We start from the raw sequence: 18,057 nt of genomic DNA, 5'->3' as shown, positions 1-18,057 counted from the left end.
TTGAATCTAAGTGAGCGCCTGTTTATTCTTCTCTGCTCGAAGTTTAGAAGCGTTTTATCTAGACAACATGGCAAAACTTCTATGCACACATAATCAGAGTTTCAGGAACTTTTTTTAAACAAATCTTGATTAAGAAGAGTGCTAAATACTTGACTTTTTTGAATACCTCGAACGGGAATTGGTTTCTAAAAAATTACTCGGAAATGGACCAACTTTCAGTTCGAAACTTACTGGTTCATTTGAGATCTCGTGTTCTGGATCCCCCTATTGTATCTACTAAAGAATTTCCACCCCTGTAAATAAAAACAGTAAATTCAAACTAAAGCATTGTGGTGAATTCGAGTTTTGCTGCAACCTGATTGATCGAAAAATTGCTGCAAGTAATCTACTTAACAATCTCCCCCCTTTCTTGAAAGGGGGGAGATTGTTTAGTAGATCCCGTTTTTTTTTCACGGTAAAGATGTTTTCTTCAGATTGTTTGATAAATTATGGGATAACTCTATTGAAATTTTTTTGAATACAGTGTTTTTAGGATCTATTGGGCAAAAAATTGTAGGCAGGGCCAAAACTGACCAGAGGTTTTGAAATAACTCAACTTTGCAAAATTGCTTTTTTTGAATTCTTTAAAACATGCAACACAAAATCTGAAACAACAAGTTTACGTTGTTTGAATGGTTTCTCGAAAATCGATAAAAACACCCGGACTCAGCTTTGCAAAAATGGTTGAAACTGTGACTTCAATCACATTCGAGGAAGTTTTCTGGTAAATTTCGGCTGATTTTGGCAATAATTTTGGGATAATAATTTTTTGAGTCTTGAGCCCTGAATTTCGTTAATGGAATTTTATTCGACCATTAAAATGTTCAAATTGTATGTTTAAAGCAAATTGAGGCCTCCCTCAAAAAATAAAAAACGATGCTTTTATACGACGCTTACAAATTAGAAAAAACCATTTTCATGGTGTGAGCAAAATTTTTTTCAGAGTTGAAGTGAAGTTATAAAGGTAGTTTAAAAAGCTCCTAATTAGCTGAACCATTTCACTCTTCTAAGATAAAAGTGAAATCGAAATTACTATCCACAACACATCTATTGCTTCACCTTGAGATAATTTTTTCTTAAAAGTTTTTTTTGAGCATTAAAATTTTTTAAAATGAAAGTAATTAAAATTTTCGAAAATGTTTAAAAAACTAACTGAGAACCCAATCAGCTTCTGCTTTTTCAGAAATTTCTTTTTTGAAAACTATGCTATGGGACAGCGTTTGATTACTGCGAGTAAGAGTTGAAATTTAAAAACTCATTACGAGATCAAACGATTTCAATAGATTATAAAAAATTGAATAGATTATAAAAAATTAAAGCATTATACAATTCTATGAACGGGTTTTATTTAAAAACTGCATGTCGTTTGATTCCTTTTTTCAGAAAAGGTATGATTAAATTCTTCAAAAAAATATGAGAAGTTTGTCCAAAAATTTTTTTAGGTAAAATTAAATGAGCTTAGATCAGGTTTTATTTGAATAAGATTTTGAAGGTCATCAAAGATAAAAATTTTAAAAATGGAATAAAAATTGGTTGTCATACAATTTTCGTTATTCAAAAAGCATAGTTTCAACAAAAAAAATTGGAAACTGAGAAAAAATTTTCAGTTCTCAACTTAGTCGCTAAACCACTGTCATGAACACAAAAACTTCTCTTATTTTTTTCGCTGTATTTTTTTTTCAGTTTTTGATTATAACGTAGTCCACGCTAAATTAATCAAGGGTCACATTGAAGGTTCTCTTTGATGACAGAATAAGTATTTTTTAGATTTGAATTCATGACATATATTCTGAATCTGTCGAAAAAACATGCCACCTGTTTTAAAATCAGTTTTTCAAAATAGAGGCCTCGTAGCCATATACTAAAAATTACGTTTTTCTGTTATAATTTTGAATGAAATTCATTTTTTAATTGACTTGGCATGAAGTAATAAGTTAAAGTATCTGCGATTAAATGCAGTTTTACCTGTTGGTTTGCTCCCATGAGAAAGATTTAGGTTTTTTTCTTCAAGGAGAAGCACAAATACAAAGCAAAACGCAAAAAAAAACTACACAAAAAAAACGCTTGTCATACAATTCCAAATGTGATTTTGATACAACGTTTTTTTCTATAAATTTTTCTCGAAATTGTATGACAAACGTTTTTCTCTTAGTATGATAAGCATTTTCAGTTAACCCGAAAAACTGCCAACAAAAGGAAACGAATTGTACATACACTCGGTTTGTGTCTAAGATAACTTTCAAGGATAAAAACGGCGTGAGGATTCCATAAATGCCAGAGTCAAGGTCAGGAACTTATGTTGCAACCATTGCGACTCAAAATGAGTATGTTGCGACCTTTGCGACCCATGTCAGGTTTTTTGCGACCATTGCGACTCAAAATGGGCATGATGTGATTTTGCACGACCGAAGAGTTCTTAAGTAACTTTGAGCGACCTAAAACAGATATATCGCAATTTTACACGATTGAAAAAAGTTTAATGCAACTATTCTATCGGTACTCATGGTTCCAACAGTTTTTTTCTGAACCGAAATTTTTGTTGGACTCTCGGCCTTGAACCGGATTAGATAGTCCACAAGGTCTGAACATAGCATTCTTTGGTCGCAACGGTCTAAACATGCTAAATTTTGGTCCACAGGTTCTGAACATAAAACCACAACCTCGACCCGGGTTTAAATTTTTCAGAAAAATTTAAAAAAAATAGTTGTCATTCAACCAAAAATTTTATTTTTAGCCAGTTCTTTTTTGCATGAACAATTTTTTTTGTTTTTTTTTTCAAAAAAAAATTTGCTGCTAAAAACTGAAAAAAATACTAAAAATTGGATTCTTTCGAAACTTTTTTTGCCGCAATGTAAAAATAGCTTATACAATTTTTATGTATGCAAATTGTATAATAATTTTTTCCCATACACTCCGGGTAAAAAATTGTACGAAAGCCTTTACACGATTGAAAAAAGTTTAATGCAACTATTCTATCGGTACTCATGGTTCCAACAGTTTTTTTCTGAACCGAAATTTTTGTTGGACTCTCGGCCTTGAACCGGATTAGATGGACCACAATGTCTGAACATAGCATTTTTTGGTCGCAATGGTCTAAACATGCTAAATTTTGGTCCACAGGTTCTGAACATAAAACGACAACCTCGACCCGGGTTAACAATCAAATTCTTTTGTACGTGTTGTACGGATTACAATTTATACATCTAAAAAATGAGTAAATGAAAAAAACGGTAAGGGTTTCAAAATTCACGCAGAATCAAGAATAAAGACTGCATATGGCTAGAAATTGTTCAGTAAAAAACTATCGTGAACTGAATTTTTCGGACAAATTAAAAAAAATAGTTGGCATTCAACCAAAAATTTTATTTTTAGCCAGTTCTTTTTTGCATGAACATTTTTTTTTGTTTTTTTTTTCAAAAAGAAATTGCTGCTAAAAACTGAAAAAAAAATCCTGAAAATTGGATTCTTTTGAAACTTTTTTTGCCGCAATGTAAAAATAGCTTATCATACAATTTTATGTATGCAAATTGTATAATAATTTTTTCCCATACACTCCGTGTACAAAATTGTACGAAAGCCTTTTCTTGTAAGGCATTATTTGGTAAGCTTTTTTGTGTTAGGAGGTCAACCCAGGACTGTGTATAAAAATTGACATTCGGCTTCTCGGGCAAACACAAAAACAAATCCACCACATTCAAACAAAAACAAACGGAGATGAAAAAATTTTAGACTAATTTTATAAATATTTATTTTATATATTATAAAATATATATATTATTTTATATGGTAAACATTTAATAAATTTTTAACAGACGTTTAATTGTCATACACTTCCTTGAATGAGTTTTATTTTAAAATTGCATATTGTTTGACTCACATTTAAAAAAGGTATGATAAACTTTGAAACCATTTTCTTCAGAAATAGTTCCAAAAGCGTTTGTAAGTAAAAATAAATTAGTTAGATCTAGTTTCAATTGACTGAGATTTTGAAGGTCAACAAAGATTTAATATTTTGAACCTGGAATAAAAATAGCTCATCTTACAATCTTTGTTTATGCAAAAACGTCATATTTTCCAAAAAAAATCTGTTTTGTTTAATTCTCAATCAATTAAGTCACCAACCCCTGGTGTGAAAAAAAAATCTTTCTAAAAGTTTTTAACAGTCAAATTTTCCCAATTTTTGCCTATATCGTATTCCATGAGCAGACTGTGTTCATAAAAGAACTAAGAGTCACAATGAAGAATCTCCAGGATGGCATAATTTTTTTTCAGTTTTAGCTAGTAACTTGTAATTTAAATCTGCCGACAAATCAGGTCAAGATTTTCCACCTGTTTTTTGAAAAGGACGCCTCGTAGTTAAATACACAAACTTGCATTTTTGAGCTCATTTTCTAGAAAATTCTTTGTTTAGTTGCTTGGCATCTATCGATAAAAAGTGGAATCTGATAAGTCATAGCCGTTAGCTTGTTGATTTGATCCTTTGACTTTTTGTATTTCAGAACGATACACAACTAAAAAGCGAAACGCAGGTCAATACCCAACTATAAAACAAAACATTTTTAAGGAAAAAAATTGCTTTTCAGAAAACAATACATCATATTATATTTTGAATGCTTATCAATAAGTTTCTTAATTTTAAAAAAGTTGTTATAGTTTTATTGTTGTTCATTTTTTGAATAAGGGAATTTTATGGTAATGGTTTTTTTTACAAAGAGGTCTTAAGCATTTTTTTCGAATGTTTTAAAATGTGTACCTCCATTCTGGCAGAACCACACGATCGACCCCCCCCCCCCTTATTCCATGGGAAGATTGGAGTGACATGTTTCAACTGGCATTTTTTGTCAGCCCGAATACGTATACTTAAAGTTTTTTTCAATTACTTACAAAGGCGCAATTTGTCATTTTTCATATTGGTGGAAAAAATATTTTGCCTTGAGCTGGATTCACAAAAACTAAATATGATGATGAGAAATTAATTAATCTTTTTTGTAAGTTTTCGGTTGTTCGGATACAGAAAACAAGTTTGAAACTGGTTTAGATAGCAAAACCGCATTTTGCCGGTGAGTGATTGTTGAAAACATTCCACCTACTAAAGAAAAGAAAAAAACCTTTGTGATGTCACCCAAATCAAACCTTTTCGGTTGTTCGGATACAGAAAACAAGTTTCAAACCTGGTTTAGATAGCAAAACCGCATTTTGCCGGTGAGTGATTGTTGAAAACATTCCACCTACTAAAGAAAAGAAAAAAACCTTTGTGATGTCACCCAAATCACAGCAAGATCGGACTCAATTAAGCTCAAATTTTAAGAGTAAGTTAGCAAAAGATGATAAATGTCTACCTTCAAAATTTTGCGAATTAAGCCGCAAAAAAAACCTTATTATGTTTACTTTCTTTGTCCCAATATTTATAGATAGAGTCTAATCAAATTTAAAAGTATCCCGAGCATGACGAAAATAGCTATTAACCTAAACTTGAAGAGGCGTTGAGCCCAATTTTTTTAAAACTCTTTAAAGTTTGTGCAAGCAAGCGCCTTTGTTACAACAAAAAAAAAACACATTTTAACCATTGTTGTGATTGCCTTTTAAGTTATTAACTGGGTTTAGTTAATGTTTGGTATGTCTGACCTTGACTTTGAATTTACACACTAATTTGAGGTGAAACCGTGTACTCTTCATTGATTGTGTTTTATAAAACACTTTTAATATAGTTTTACTTTCGTATTTTTTTAACCTACTAGATTAGTTAGCGTTTTGAAAGGGTTTTACTATTTAAATATTTTAAAATAGCGCAGTCATCTAACAAATCTGGCATGAGGGGAGTACCTCCATTCTGGCAGAACCACACGATCGACCCCCCCCCCCCCCCTTATTCCATGGGAAGATTGGAGTGACATGTTTCAACTGGCATTGATGGCCAAAGAAAACATAGATATTGATAATCTTATCAATGCTTCGGATCGGAAAAAACCATTCCAGCAACGTTCGAAGAAAACCCAGACTCAGCCAGAAATCTCACAGACTAGCAAACAAGACTAGCCAAAAATCTTAAAGAAAAACGAAGATACAAAGACGAAGACATTAAACAAGTCAAAGCTGGAAACTTTTGGCCGGCTGAGATAAATGGAAGCGGATTAAAAAATTAGATACATCTTATTTTTAGCCTTGGGAAAGGAGGAAAAAAAGTATTTTTTGCCCAGAAATTCACCAAAGTGAAAATCCTACGGATTAATTTCCAAGAGTTTTGGGAATACTTGAACCGTGCTTCCATCAGAGAACCGATCATCACTTTTGAAGATCACAAGCTGTCGAACAGAAGGCAAAGGCATCGAGAGAGTCTAGAACAGTTCTGGGGCCTCTTGCAGAATTGGCCAAAAAGTGTGTTATAGCCGGCAGAGAAGAAGAATGATTTCGGTTTTTAATTATCAATAACGGATGGGACAATGGGTATCCGTATGCCCAACCGAGTTCTTCTGCATGACCATAAGTTTCTTCGGAATGTGGTTAATAATTTTCATGTTGCTACAGAGGCTGCATGCTGCTGAGCGTGTTGGACACAGTTGCAGATGTTCCGTTGATCCGTCGTGACTATTGATTGGTCACAGAAGTAACAATTTTTACATAACATGCTATGTCCTCGGAGTCCTCGGAAATCTCTTGGTATACCTGTCGGATGACTTTTTCACTTTGATGTTGTGATGTTGCTGATTGGTTTTGACTGAACTTGGAGTCACCCCAATGAGGCGAAGTTTCTGGACTTATAGGATAGTCCCATGAGGTACCTCGTCGTCTAAACATCTCAGCATGAGTGTCTTCTTGTTGGTACGACAAAGCTATCTTCAGCGCTTTCTCCAGTGTCTTTGCCCTACTTGGCTAAATATTGGCATGATTTTATTTAAAGGGTCTTCTAATTATCCCCCTATCTTCGTTTTCGGTTATGTGACATCAGTAGTGCATGTGTGAGGCAATCAGTGGGAGAGTTACCCGATGATGTATGTATTAAGATTAAAAAGAACGACATATGGTCAACTACTATGTATTAAGATAAGAATTAGTTTTTCCTTATAATAAAGTAAATGTTAGTTTCGTCAATCATAAAGATGCAAGTTTTGTGTTTGTTTTGGATGGTAATTTCTAAATATTGTTGAAGAAAAAAAAGAACCAAGATTTGCCGAAAGATTTAATGTTTTTCTCATCAAAAAGCTGAGTCTATTCAGCGAGACGCAGTGTTGTTTTGATAACAGTACTGAAGAAATTAAATTTTAGAGTAAAAGACTTAAAAAAGAACTCTAGAAGGTCCTGAGGACGAAACAAAATTTACATACAGAGCTATAAGTCGAAGTCGGCGAAACTCGGATTCCTTTGATCAAAAAAAGAAAGAAATCAGGTACTGATATCCAAAAACGGAAGTTCCTACTAATTGAATTGAATATTAAACCGAGAAACTTTCACATTTAGAATGTAAATTGAATACTAAACCGAGAAACTTTCAGATTTAGAATGTAAATTGTATAGGTTTCAGCACAATCTTTTTTATTTTAATTTTTAAATTTTGCATCTAAGTTTCATATATACTCAAGCATGTTTTTCGGTTGTTTTAACATGGTGTTAGGTTTTTCGAACCCTGGTCGAATCATAAGTATTCCATGAAAACTGAGATCTACAACATTGCTTCTACGTCAACTTCGTTTTCTGCAAAACTTTTGAAACACCGTGTGAAACTAACCACACAAATTAACAATCCCAAAACTTGTATGTTTTTAATTGGTGACACCTTTTTTTTAGATGGTATATACATTTCCCTATTTTATTTTTTAATACATAGCTGATTATCATAAGTCTATGTACTATCTTATTACATGGGAACTCCATCATTTTCTGCCATAGTTGCTCAATTGATTGGTTCGTCTTACACATCCCAAGAAGGTTCGTTTCCACGAAGGTTTGTTTGGTTAGTTTCCCAAGAAGGTTCGTTATGTACGTTTGGCTCGTTTTGTCCATTTGGTTTGTTTCCCAAGAAGGTTTAGCATTTTGCTTTTGTACATTGGGAATCATCGTCCTCTGAAACTATCTGTTTTTAGCTGGATTCTAGTTCTTCCCATGGTTTTCTGGAGGTGTTTTACGGTGAAGATGATACTGGTGAAGCGTCATTGATTGATATAACCATTAAAGGTCCATTGAGAGGTTGTTTGATTTTGGTGCTGCACTTTCTAGGTGGCTCTGCTTTTTTTTCAATTTTGGACTCACTAGGTTGTCATCCCAATTTCGCTTTTCAATTCAATTAGTGGTTTTCTCCATAGAATAAAATTCTCATAAATTTGTTCGAAAGAGTTTCCTACGCATGACCGCCTGTTTTCTTTGCCTTTGTTTTTGTGAATTTCATTTTTCCAGATGCTGCAAGTCGCTGATTGTGCAGAGCACAGTTGCAAAAGTTACAGTTTTCAAATTGCGTCCCTTGTCCTCCGCGTCATTGGAAAATTCTTCTTCCACTCGACTGATAATTTTTTTCTGTATGGTCCTATAATGTTGCTAACTGGTATCGACTGCATTTGGAATTTTTCCGCTGGCGCGAATGTTCTGGACCAATAAGATCGTGATATTTTCATTTTAGCAGATTTGTCTTCTTGTTGGTACGGCAAAGATATCATGAGCACCTTCTTCACTGACTTTGTCTTCCTGTCTAAAATGCTCTGTGCCTAATTCTTACGTCTCATATTGAAAACAAAGATAGCTGGTACATTTTTTTCTATCCTTCCCGTGGCCACAAATTGGCATGATTCCACCCAGATGAATTCTAGCCGATCATTCTTCTTTTGCTTTCGTGACAACAGTAGTGCATGGATTGACGTAGATTGTATATATAAAGATTAAAATTAGATTATATAGTCTGCTACTGTTTGCTACAGTGTGTCTATATCCATCTTCAATCTTCAACTCCTCAATTTTTTTTAACTTTAATTGGTAATTCAACTTCCAAGTATAAATCCAACACTTTGATCTTTGCTATTTGAAGAATGCAAATTGCTACAAAAATTGTGATTCTGATTAAACAGTTGATATCATCAGTTCCACTTTAACTTTTCTGACAGTTTTTTACCTCTAATAAAAGTTCTCGCTCGTTGCTTTATAAAGTTTTTCATCAAATAGTTTTGTCTCCGCAGCAACACCTACTGTTGGTATGACACTATGATTGAGAAAATCAAGTTTTATGGTAAATACTCAATAAAAAATCACAAGAAGATTTTGAGGATGAAACAATGTCTCAGATAAACAATTTTTTGGCAAAGCTGGAGTTTGAAGTCGACCATTCTTGGATTCGCTTGAACAAAATGAGAAAAGAATCCATTAGTTAACGAGGAAGTTCCTCGTAAGTGAATTAAATACTAAACCGATGATGTAAAATGTATTAAGCTTGCATACAATCCAGTGATTTTTTCTTCAGATTTTATAGTTTGTGGTTTGAGTTTCGTTTGGGTTCCAGCATAGTTTTCGATTGTTTTAATATAGTTTTACTTGATTTCAAACCTGATCAACTCATAATTATTCCGTAAAAACTGAGATCTAAAAAATTGCTCCTAGGTCGACTCTGTATTCCGATAAAATCATGAAACACCATTTGAAACATACCACGTAAATTAAAATTCACAAATCTATAACTTTAAAATTGGTGAAAACTATTACCTGTTTTGAAATAGGAGAAAACCTGTTCCCTATCTTAAAACATAGCCGGTGAGAAAAGGGATCGTCTAGGGATTTATGAAATCATGTCGAACGGAAGCCAATTGTAACATAGGAGGACAAAAAATTGAAATCGTACAATATATATTTGTTTTCCACGCAATACGAATTGAATTAGGCGCAGAACAATTTAAACAGGTGCGCAAAGACATCGGAGAGTAAAAAGGTAGGTTCAGCGGGACCATCTTATACGTCCAGAAATTCTGAGCTAGCAGGAAGGCTCATAATGCAGTCAAAATTGGTCAGCGAAATCAGAAGACAAAAAGAAAGAGTATTTCAGATGGATGAACGAGCAAAATGCCAAGAACACGGAGGGCATGAGACACCATATAAAAACTGTTTCATCTGTGAGCAATCAATCTTCACACCGGAACATCTGCAACTGTGTCCACCACGGTCAGTGACTTGCAGCTTCTGTAAAAAATTGACCCTTACGAAACACATGCAGGAGAAAATGGCTGAAACACAGAAGTTCGATTGGGCAAAACCAAGGGAACCATTTGTTCGAAGGAGACGACCACTACGTGGATGGGATTTGATCGCAACACACAAAGTTAGGTTTTTAAAAAGCCAACAAAGTTGGTCATCGGACAACTCGTTAGTAGTAGGAAAACGGTTTCCCTGTAATGGCAATATGGAGTGAAAAGGAGAGCCATCTGAAGGTCACCGGACCAAAATTAAACCCACCTCTCAATGAACCTATGATGAGTAAGTCGAGTGACTGCGGTTCTCCTGTTTTGATTTTTTTACCGTGGAAGACCTCACTTGAGAAAACTGTGGAAGGAAATAGAATGCAAATGAAGCAGATAAATCTGGAGGACGATAAACCCCGAGACTACGAAAACAATAAGCTAAATTAAAAGTGAGGATGGATGTGGTGTAAGAACGAAACAGTTGAGCAAACACAGAGAAACTTGACGCGACTGGAGCAAGCAGATAATCAATCGTGTGAAGAGACCTTATGAGCAGGTTTGCACTACAAATTGCTAGTGAGGTTTTCTGTTAACTAATTACTAGAGCTGGCAAAATTTGGAACTACAAAGTAGGGGCGGAGTTTTTCAAAAACTTGGTTCCGGTGTAAAGGAAAGGCAAAAAAGTATCGTTCACGTAACATAAATTTATGAGAAAGTAGATCAACAAAATAGTAATTTTATGTAGAAAAAGTATCATAGGGGATATGACCGGTATTTTTTCCAGTCCTTTAAGGAAACGCAAGAAGGATCGACCCGTATTTTTGCATGCGAGAGTTTATTGGAGTTACATTAACTAGCATTGGAGTCACACGAAGTAAATTAACAAAAAGATAAGAACAAAGTCCATATTTCGAACACGGAATATTTTTAAAAAGCTTAGTGAAAATGTTAAAAGAAAACAAAAACAGCGATTTATTTTCTCGACAAAGGATCGCCAAACGCAAACGGCAAATGATCGCCAAACAAGAGAACGAGGCAAGTGTGGAAAAATCTAACAGCCTATTATCAAGGCCTACGCATAGTGGACAAAAACTTGAGAAAGGCACTTGAAGCCACTGTCCTTACCGAAGAAATATTGGTAACAACCAAGAAAAAGACAATACGATATTTCTTTCGTTGGAAAACTAAACGAACATTGGACCGCGACAATTTTTTTTAAAATTTATTAATATGCGAGTTTGCAAAACCAAAATGCGGATGGCTAAACGACAAATTACTATACAACGACAATTGTCAAAGACAATACAGCTGGTAAAACTTTTTATAGGCTCTATCCATAGCCACCACAAATATTCCCCGCGCTGGTTACTTGATCCATCCTACTTAAACTAAAATACTTGATGGGCAAGCATTTTAGTTTATTAGGACGAACCAACGCAAGCTACCATCTCAGATAATGAAAAAGTAAGTTGTAACTATTGTTGATTTGAAATAATTTTACCTTCCCGAAGAGATAACTGTTGTCTGAGACGCAAGTCACGCAAATTGGAATTATTACTATAGTAGAGACTGAATTTTTCATTTAATCTATTTTTGTTTTTATTGCACAATAGATATGAGCAGTTTTCTGATTAAAAATCGATTATAAATTTGATTTTTGATAAAAAAAAGTGTATCGGTTTTAATCAATATTGAACTAAGTGCCGTAAATTCGAAATTTAAGTATTGTCTTTGGCATGGTATGAATTAAGTTACATCATACAAAACAGAATTTCCAGAAACTTGGAGTTTTTCAAATTTTTTTTGCATAATTTCAATTATTCTCGAAGGAATTCTTAAAAGTTATACTAAAAAAATAACAAAAAATATATAGATTATAATCAATGAAAATCAATTATATTGGGTTGTAAATGTTTTATGATCGAGCATAAAGGACAAGAATATTTCTGTTTTTTGAAAAAAAAAATGATATTGATGACAAAATATTCGAAGTTGCATCAATAAAAGTTTTCTCGGACCCGTTTTATTCTAGACAGAACACTTGGTTTATCCTATTTTTAAGCAAAATTTTCGTCATTACGAGGGCACATTGTGTATTTTGTGAATTGTAAACAAACTCAACAGCAGTCAAAACTAATTTTGTCGCAGAGTTGGCTGCTAGTTTTCTTTGATATTTGTTGTTTTTTTGAAACAACTATTCAAATGACTGCAACCATCAAAATTACTTCAAAAGAAGCTTTTTTTGCGGAATCTGCAACAAAATTAGCGCAACCCGGAACAATTTGGGGAATTCCACAAATAAATATCAAAAAAATCCTCAATTGTATTTGGGGTCAGCAAACTGTTATTGTAATCAACAAGTTACAAGCAAACTAACAAGTTTTGTTCATCGTGGTTTTTTAAAATTTAGTTCGAGACTAACTTTAGGATTTTAATTCACATTACAAGGTATGAACAGTCCAAATCTTTTTGAAAAGGTAGTCTTACTTGCTGATAATGTGATCTGATTAGGTCAAAAATTAGAGATTATGAGCGGAACAGTTTCAATTGAGAAATTTAAAGGCGGATAACAAAACATAAGTGGAAGCTAGTCAATTCTAGCTAATTTCACAAAATTCAGGATTGGATGCAACCGATTGAACCCAGTATAATTATCAAGGTTTTGAGTAAAAGCTATGATTTGGCTGCTGGATAACTATACTGAATTTCAGGATATCGGATGAAATGTTTTGTTACAAATTGCTGCCAGAATTACTTAATGGATTTTTAATTGCAGTACACCGAGTCGCATTTACACTTTTCAACAGTAATCTCAAATCATTTTTTGTGCTTATTCGGTCGTTTCCCGAGTTTTGATCCCAAAAACAGCGTGCTGGGAAACTAGTAAGGGGTTTTTCCATGATTTCACTTAAGGGGTAAATTCAGATTTATTCGTGGATTCCCATGACAATGGCTAAGTCCTTGCATTTCCTAGATAATAATTCTAACTTTAGCGTAAATTTGATCACGCACATTGTTAGCTCAGTGTTAAACAAAACATTTGCGTTATCCGGAGCAACAAGCCACATTCTTTGCCGCAAATTTTGTGCCGACAAATTTTACGCTGTACGTATTTGTAGGCTGAATCCTTGAAAAATTTGTATGTGGTTTCTAACACGTTTACGGAATTTTCTCTGGATTTGTGTGATTTACAGACACCTTGTGCGCATTTGGGCCTTGTGCTCACATTGGCCTTGGGCACAATTTGGCCTCGTAATTTTTTTTCCATAATTTATCATGTCCGCCGGTTTCTCTTTTTCCAAGCTTTTATCGAGAATTTTCAAAAAGAAAACTTCCTGGCACACCGTTTCATATATTGCCATACGTACGAAATATTATCTCTATGATAAACAAATTTTTCTTTTTCTATGATAGACAAGTTTTTTTTCTTTGAACGAAATTTTCCGACCAAACTTTCCGAAGATCAACAGTTAGGTTTAGATCAAATTGAACCAAGACAAGAAGCCGTAAGTATTTTAATACTGTTTAATTTAGATCTAGCGACGCGAAACCATAAACAACATCAAGTTTGCGTTGGCGCAAAAGTACGGGTTTCATTTGTAGGAAAAACTTATCCTAGAGTAAATAAACACATTTAATAAAATAATTTTTTAAATTGCCGTTGCTGAAAAGAAACGAGAGAGTTTAGTGTGGAGATTGTGAAAGCAAGTATGTTTGCCAGCAAGCAGCTGTAGTAAAAAAAATTTTGATGTCCTTATAAAAATTTATTTCTTTATATTAATTATATATAGTAGAAAAAAACTTCTTTGAAGTAAAAATAACAAACTTTTAATTTTAAACGACTAATAAATTTACTCTCTCGCTACTCTCGAAACTATATCCAAGAGAAAAATAGCTCTTCTTGTAGCTAAAAAAGAACACTTCTTAGGTTTTTTTTTTTTTAAAAAATGGTGAAAACTATGAAAGCAAATTTTGAGCTTAAATGGCAAAAATATACAAATCGTCTCCAAATATCAAGAGATTTTGATTATAAGGCAACATAGCTGTATTAAATATTGATCCATTTTCTGGCTTTTATAATTAAAAAAACTGCTATAAAATCTTAAGCAAGTCGCTGGCACCATTGCCGCCATGTTTGGCGTGATTTTCATACTTTGATCTGTTTTAATCGAGAAACTTCGGTGCGGGCTTTTGGGGCAAAAATCTGAATGGAGGACATCATTTTTTGATCTAACCTTGTTTTTGTTTAAAAAAATGTTTTCATTAAAATGTTTGGTGGCAAAACTTAGCCAAAAGTTTTCATGAAAAATGGGGAAAATTCTTTGAGCTTAGAACAGGGGCGGATTTAGGGGGGGGGGGGGGGGGTGGACGCCCTTTTCTCAGGGATTCGACCCCCTGTCGACTCAAAGGGTCCCCCTTTGTACTATTTTGAGATTTCCATGCTTGGTGACGGACCCATCATATATACTTCGGCGCCATTATATTTTTACTTTAAAGGGGGAGCGTGCGCCAAAAAAACGCAATTTGTTTGGTCAAAATTTTCATAATTTTGCCTGCGGCGCAGAAAATTTGACCAAAACAGGGTCTTTTTAGTGCTTTGGGAGAGCTCGGAAAATCAATTCGGTCGACCTAAAAAAAGGTCGATAAAATTTTTCGAAAATGTTTAAAATCCGCCCTCCCTCGAGAAAATCCTAGATCCGCCTCTGGGTTAGAAAATGAGGTATTATCAAATAGGAGGCATAAAATGAGGCATAAAATAGGAGGTTTTCTCGAGGGGGTTTTTCTAAATTTCAAAAAAAGCGCCAATTGTTCCATTCAAATTTAGCAAATATGAACGCCAGACGCCTCTTTAGAAAATTTTTAGATTCGGTCAATCAAAAATGGATAACTTTAAAGGCATCAAAGGGGGAACCAATTTGGCTTAATTCTACTATTCAAGTTTTTAATTAGTTGATAGCCTTCACCAATTTGGCAAGTTTTAAGCCAACATTACAGGAAAAAAAAACAATTAATTTTTAAAAATCAACTTGAGGCATCATAATGTTATGGGATAATGATTAACAAGTTTTTACGAAACGTTTTTGTTTCAACATCCAGTTGTGACGTAACATTTTTTTCGGATCTTGTTATTTATATGCAATTCGTTACAAGGAACTATAGAAAATCATATATAGTTAACGAGATCCGTTTTTTCGCACTCAGTAATCCACTTTTTTCATACATTGTTCTGAGAACAAAGTTGGAAAGTTCTCCAATTCTTTGTTCGTTTTCATTGGACGTGCTTCAACCATTTTTTGGTACTCGCATTTCAGCATCCGCTTGAAAACGACGTGAACATCGTCGGTCTTTCTTGAAATCAAACGCAGAAGAATTTTCAACTTATCATCCAACTGTTTGAAGTCATAATCGTAATATTCACAAGTGATTTTCGTCAACGAATTTTTGAAGTTGTTTTCACACTGATTTGGGCACCAAAACAAGCATGTCGCGGCAGATTTTCCTTCAAACCACCAAATATCTTGCCGCAAGTCAAAAGTAATTTCTCGAAACTTCCAATTCGTCTTACAATTGATATGGTTCCAACATAAGTTGACTTTCTCGATATCGATGTCTTTTGAAGTTTGATAACGATTCACATGAATAGAAAAAAATTTATACGATATTTTGAGGAACAAATGATTGCAAATAGTCACAAAAAATTAAAATTTAAAAAAAAAATCCCAATGTCACTTTGGTTAGATAAGTTTCGTTAGCGCTGAAATTTTGTGAAGTACCTCTTTTTTATGTTTTATCAACGTAAGAAATTTCATTAAAAAAATTCTCAATTTACAAAAAAGAGTTCAGTTTGCAAAGTCATTTTTAGTAAATATTCCATTTCAATTTTGTTAAAATTTTTACACTGCGCAAAAAAGTTACCTAATTAGCAGCTCTCTGACATGTAACCGCACCGGCGTTTCTTGGATTTTATTCGGTGTTTATGGTGTTTTAGTCACAAAAGTATAGGACATTATAATCGATCATAGATGCCATCCTCGTCACTTGGATCTCTCCACTTTGGAAAAAAAGCCAAAAAAACATCGTTTCACCCTGGCGGAATAAGTGACAGGTGGGATGGTGGGGGTTTTTGTGGAGCCAGACTTCAAAGGCAGCAAAATTTAGGACTTCAAAGGATGTGCAGTGGGGGGGGGGGGGGGGCATTAATTGTTGGGGACGAGAATAGTGGGGCGAGGGAAATCAGTAATAATGGTGGGGGCTTAGTCTACTCGATGACATGACCGACGACTTTAGACGAAAAGGCTGAAACCTGTGTCGAAGCATCATCCGGTTGCGGTGGATTTATGCTATCACAGTACAATTTATCTTCATCAACTAATTGATGATAATTTTCATTAATAAGAAGTGCTCCTTGTTCAAGATCTATGGTTTTGATGACTGCTTGCGTTGAGAGGTTATTGCTAAAACGAACTGCTCGTTGTTTCGTTTTTTTTGAGTGACTGAAATCATGGGTTGCTGTCTCTACATTCATTTTGACATAGATAGGACTGTCAAATTTTTCAGCGTAAAATTTTTCATTTAAAATCAAAGCGTTAGACGGTTTTACAGTTGAAAACGGCGTGCCGAATAATAACGGGGTAAAATGCGTGCAATCAGTGAGAGAGATAATAACGGGGGAATGAAATCAAGTGGAGTTGCGCCAAATAACTCATATATCCTAGACGTAAACCTGGGATTACAAAGTCCTTAACACAGCCCACATGAATAACACTATTTGATTATATAACAAACGAAAAGGAGAAAAGCCCAAATAGCGAGCTGCCAATGAGAAAGACTATCATCGCAAATAACATCAAATGTACATATGAAACCGAAAACTGACAACAACACTGTTAGAGCTACAGGGTTGATGAAATGGTACAAATTAGACTGGGTTTGGTGAGAGAAAAACTAATTTTGATGTGCAACTATTTGAAGAAAATACACAACAACAAAATACTGAAGAAGGCAGCTTATTTGACGCCCAACTCAACTGTGCTCCAGCAGCACAAGAAAAAAGTCTGCACCGGCTATCGAACCCTGATAATATCCGTAAATGGTCTCAAAAGAACTGTTTAACCAGGTCATCCTCACGATACAAAGTAAAAACCCATAGAATGCAGGAAATTGATTGGCCAAAATGAAGTCTCAGTGTAATCAGTCGGAGAGGGAAACGGAAGCCCTATTTTATAAGAAGAATCCACGGGACAAAAGCACAACTTAAATCCACTCATTGACACAATATCATCTATATTAACCAATATAAACAATTAAGGACATTAATTCAACAAAATCACCGCATAAGAAAGTCTTATGAACAAAATAACATTTTAGAAACATAGAGAACTTGCGTTAAAAATCAAACAACTTATAACTAGGTAAAAATGAGGGATGTATGAAACTTTGAAGCTTTATGCATTTTGTACCAACCTCTAGTTGTTTCTTCAGAGGGCTTTTTTAATACTTTTACGAGCCAGCGCATGGATGATGCTGAAGGTCAAAACATCCGAGTTCTTTAGACTTTCTTGTATACCAGATGTATCGTCGTGCTGGCAAAAATGATGCACTTTTATTCAAAGCGCTAATGACATCATTAATTCTTTTTTCAATAGCGGTACGCAGTTATAAGACCCAGTTCCATTTATTGAGTTACACGGCGTACCAATTGACTATGTTAGACTGATTTTTCATATCAGTTTTAAGCAAATACTGAACGTTTTTTTTTGGGGGTTAAAATCGTTAACATCAAAACTAGGACGTGTATTGCTATATAAATAGAAATGGGAGTTTTTCTATGCCGTCATATAAGGAACTAACGCCAACGAAGAATATCATT

Source organism: Symsagittifera roscoffensis, chromosome 10 (assembly GCF_963678635.1).
Source record: "Symsagittifera roscoffensis chromosome 10, txSymRosc1.1, whole genome shotgun sequence".
NCBI classification, from domain to species: Eukaryota; Metazoa; Xenacoelomorpha; order Acoela; family Convolutidae; genus Symsagittifera; species Symsagittifera roscoffensis.
The sequence above is the reverse complement of the archived record's forward strand: the minus strand, read 5'-3'. Positions refer to the sequence as shown.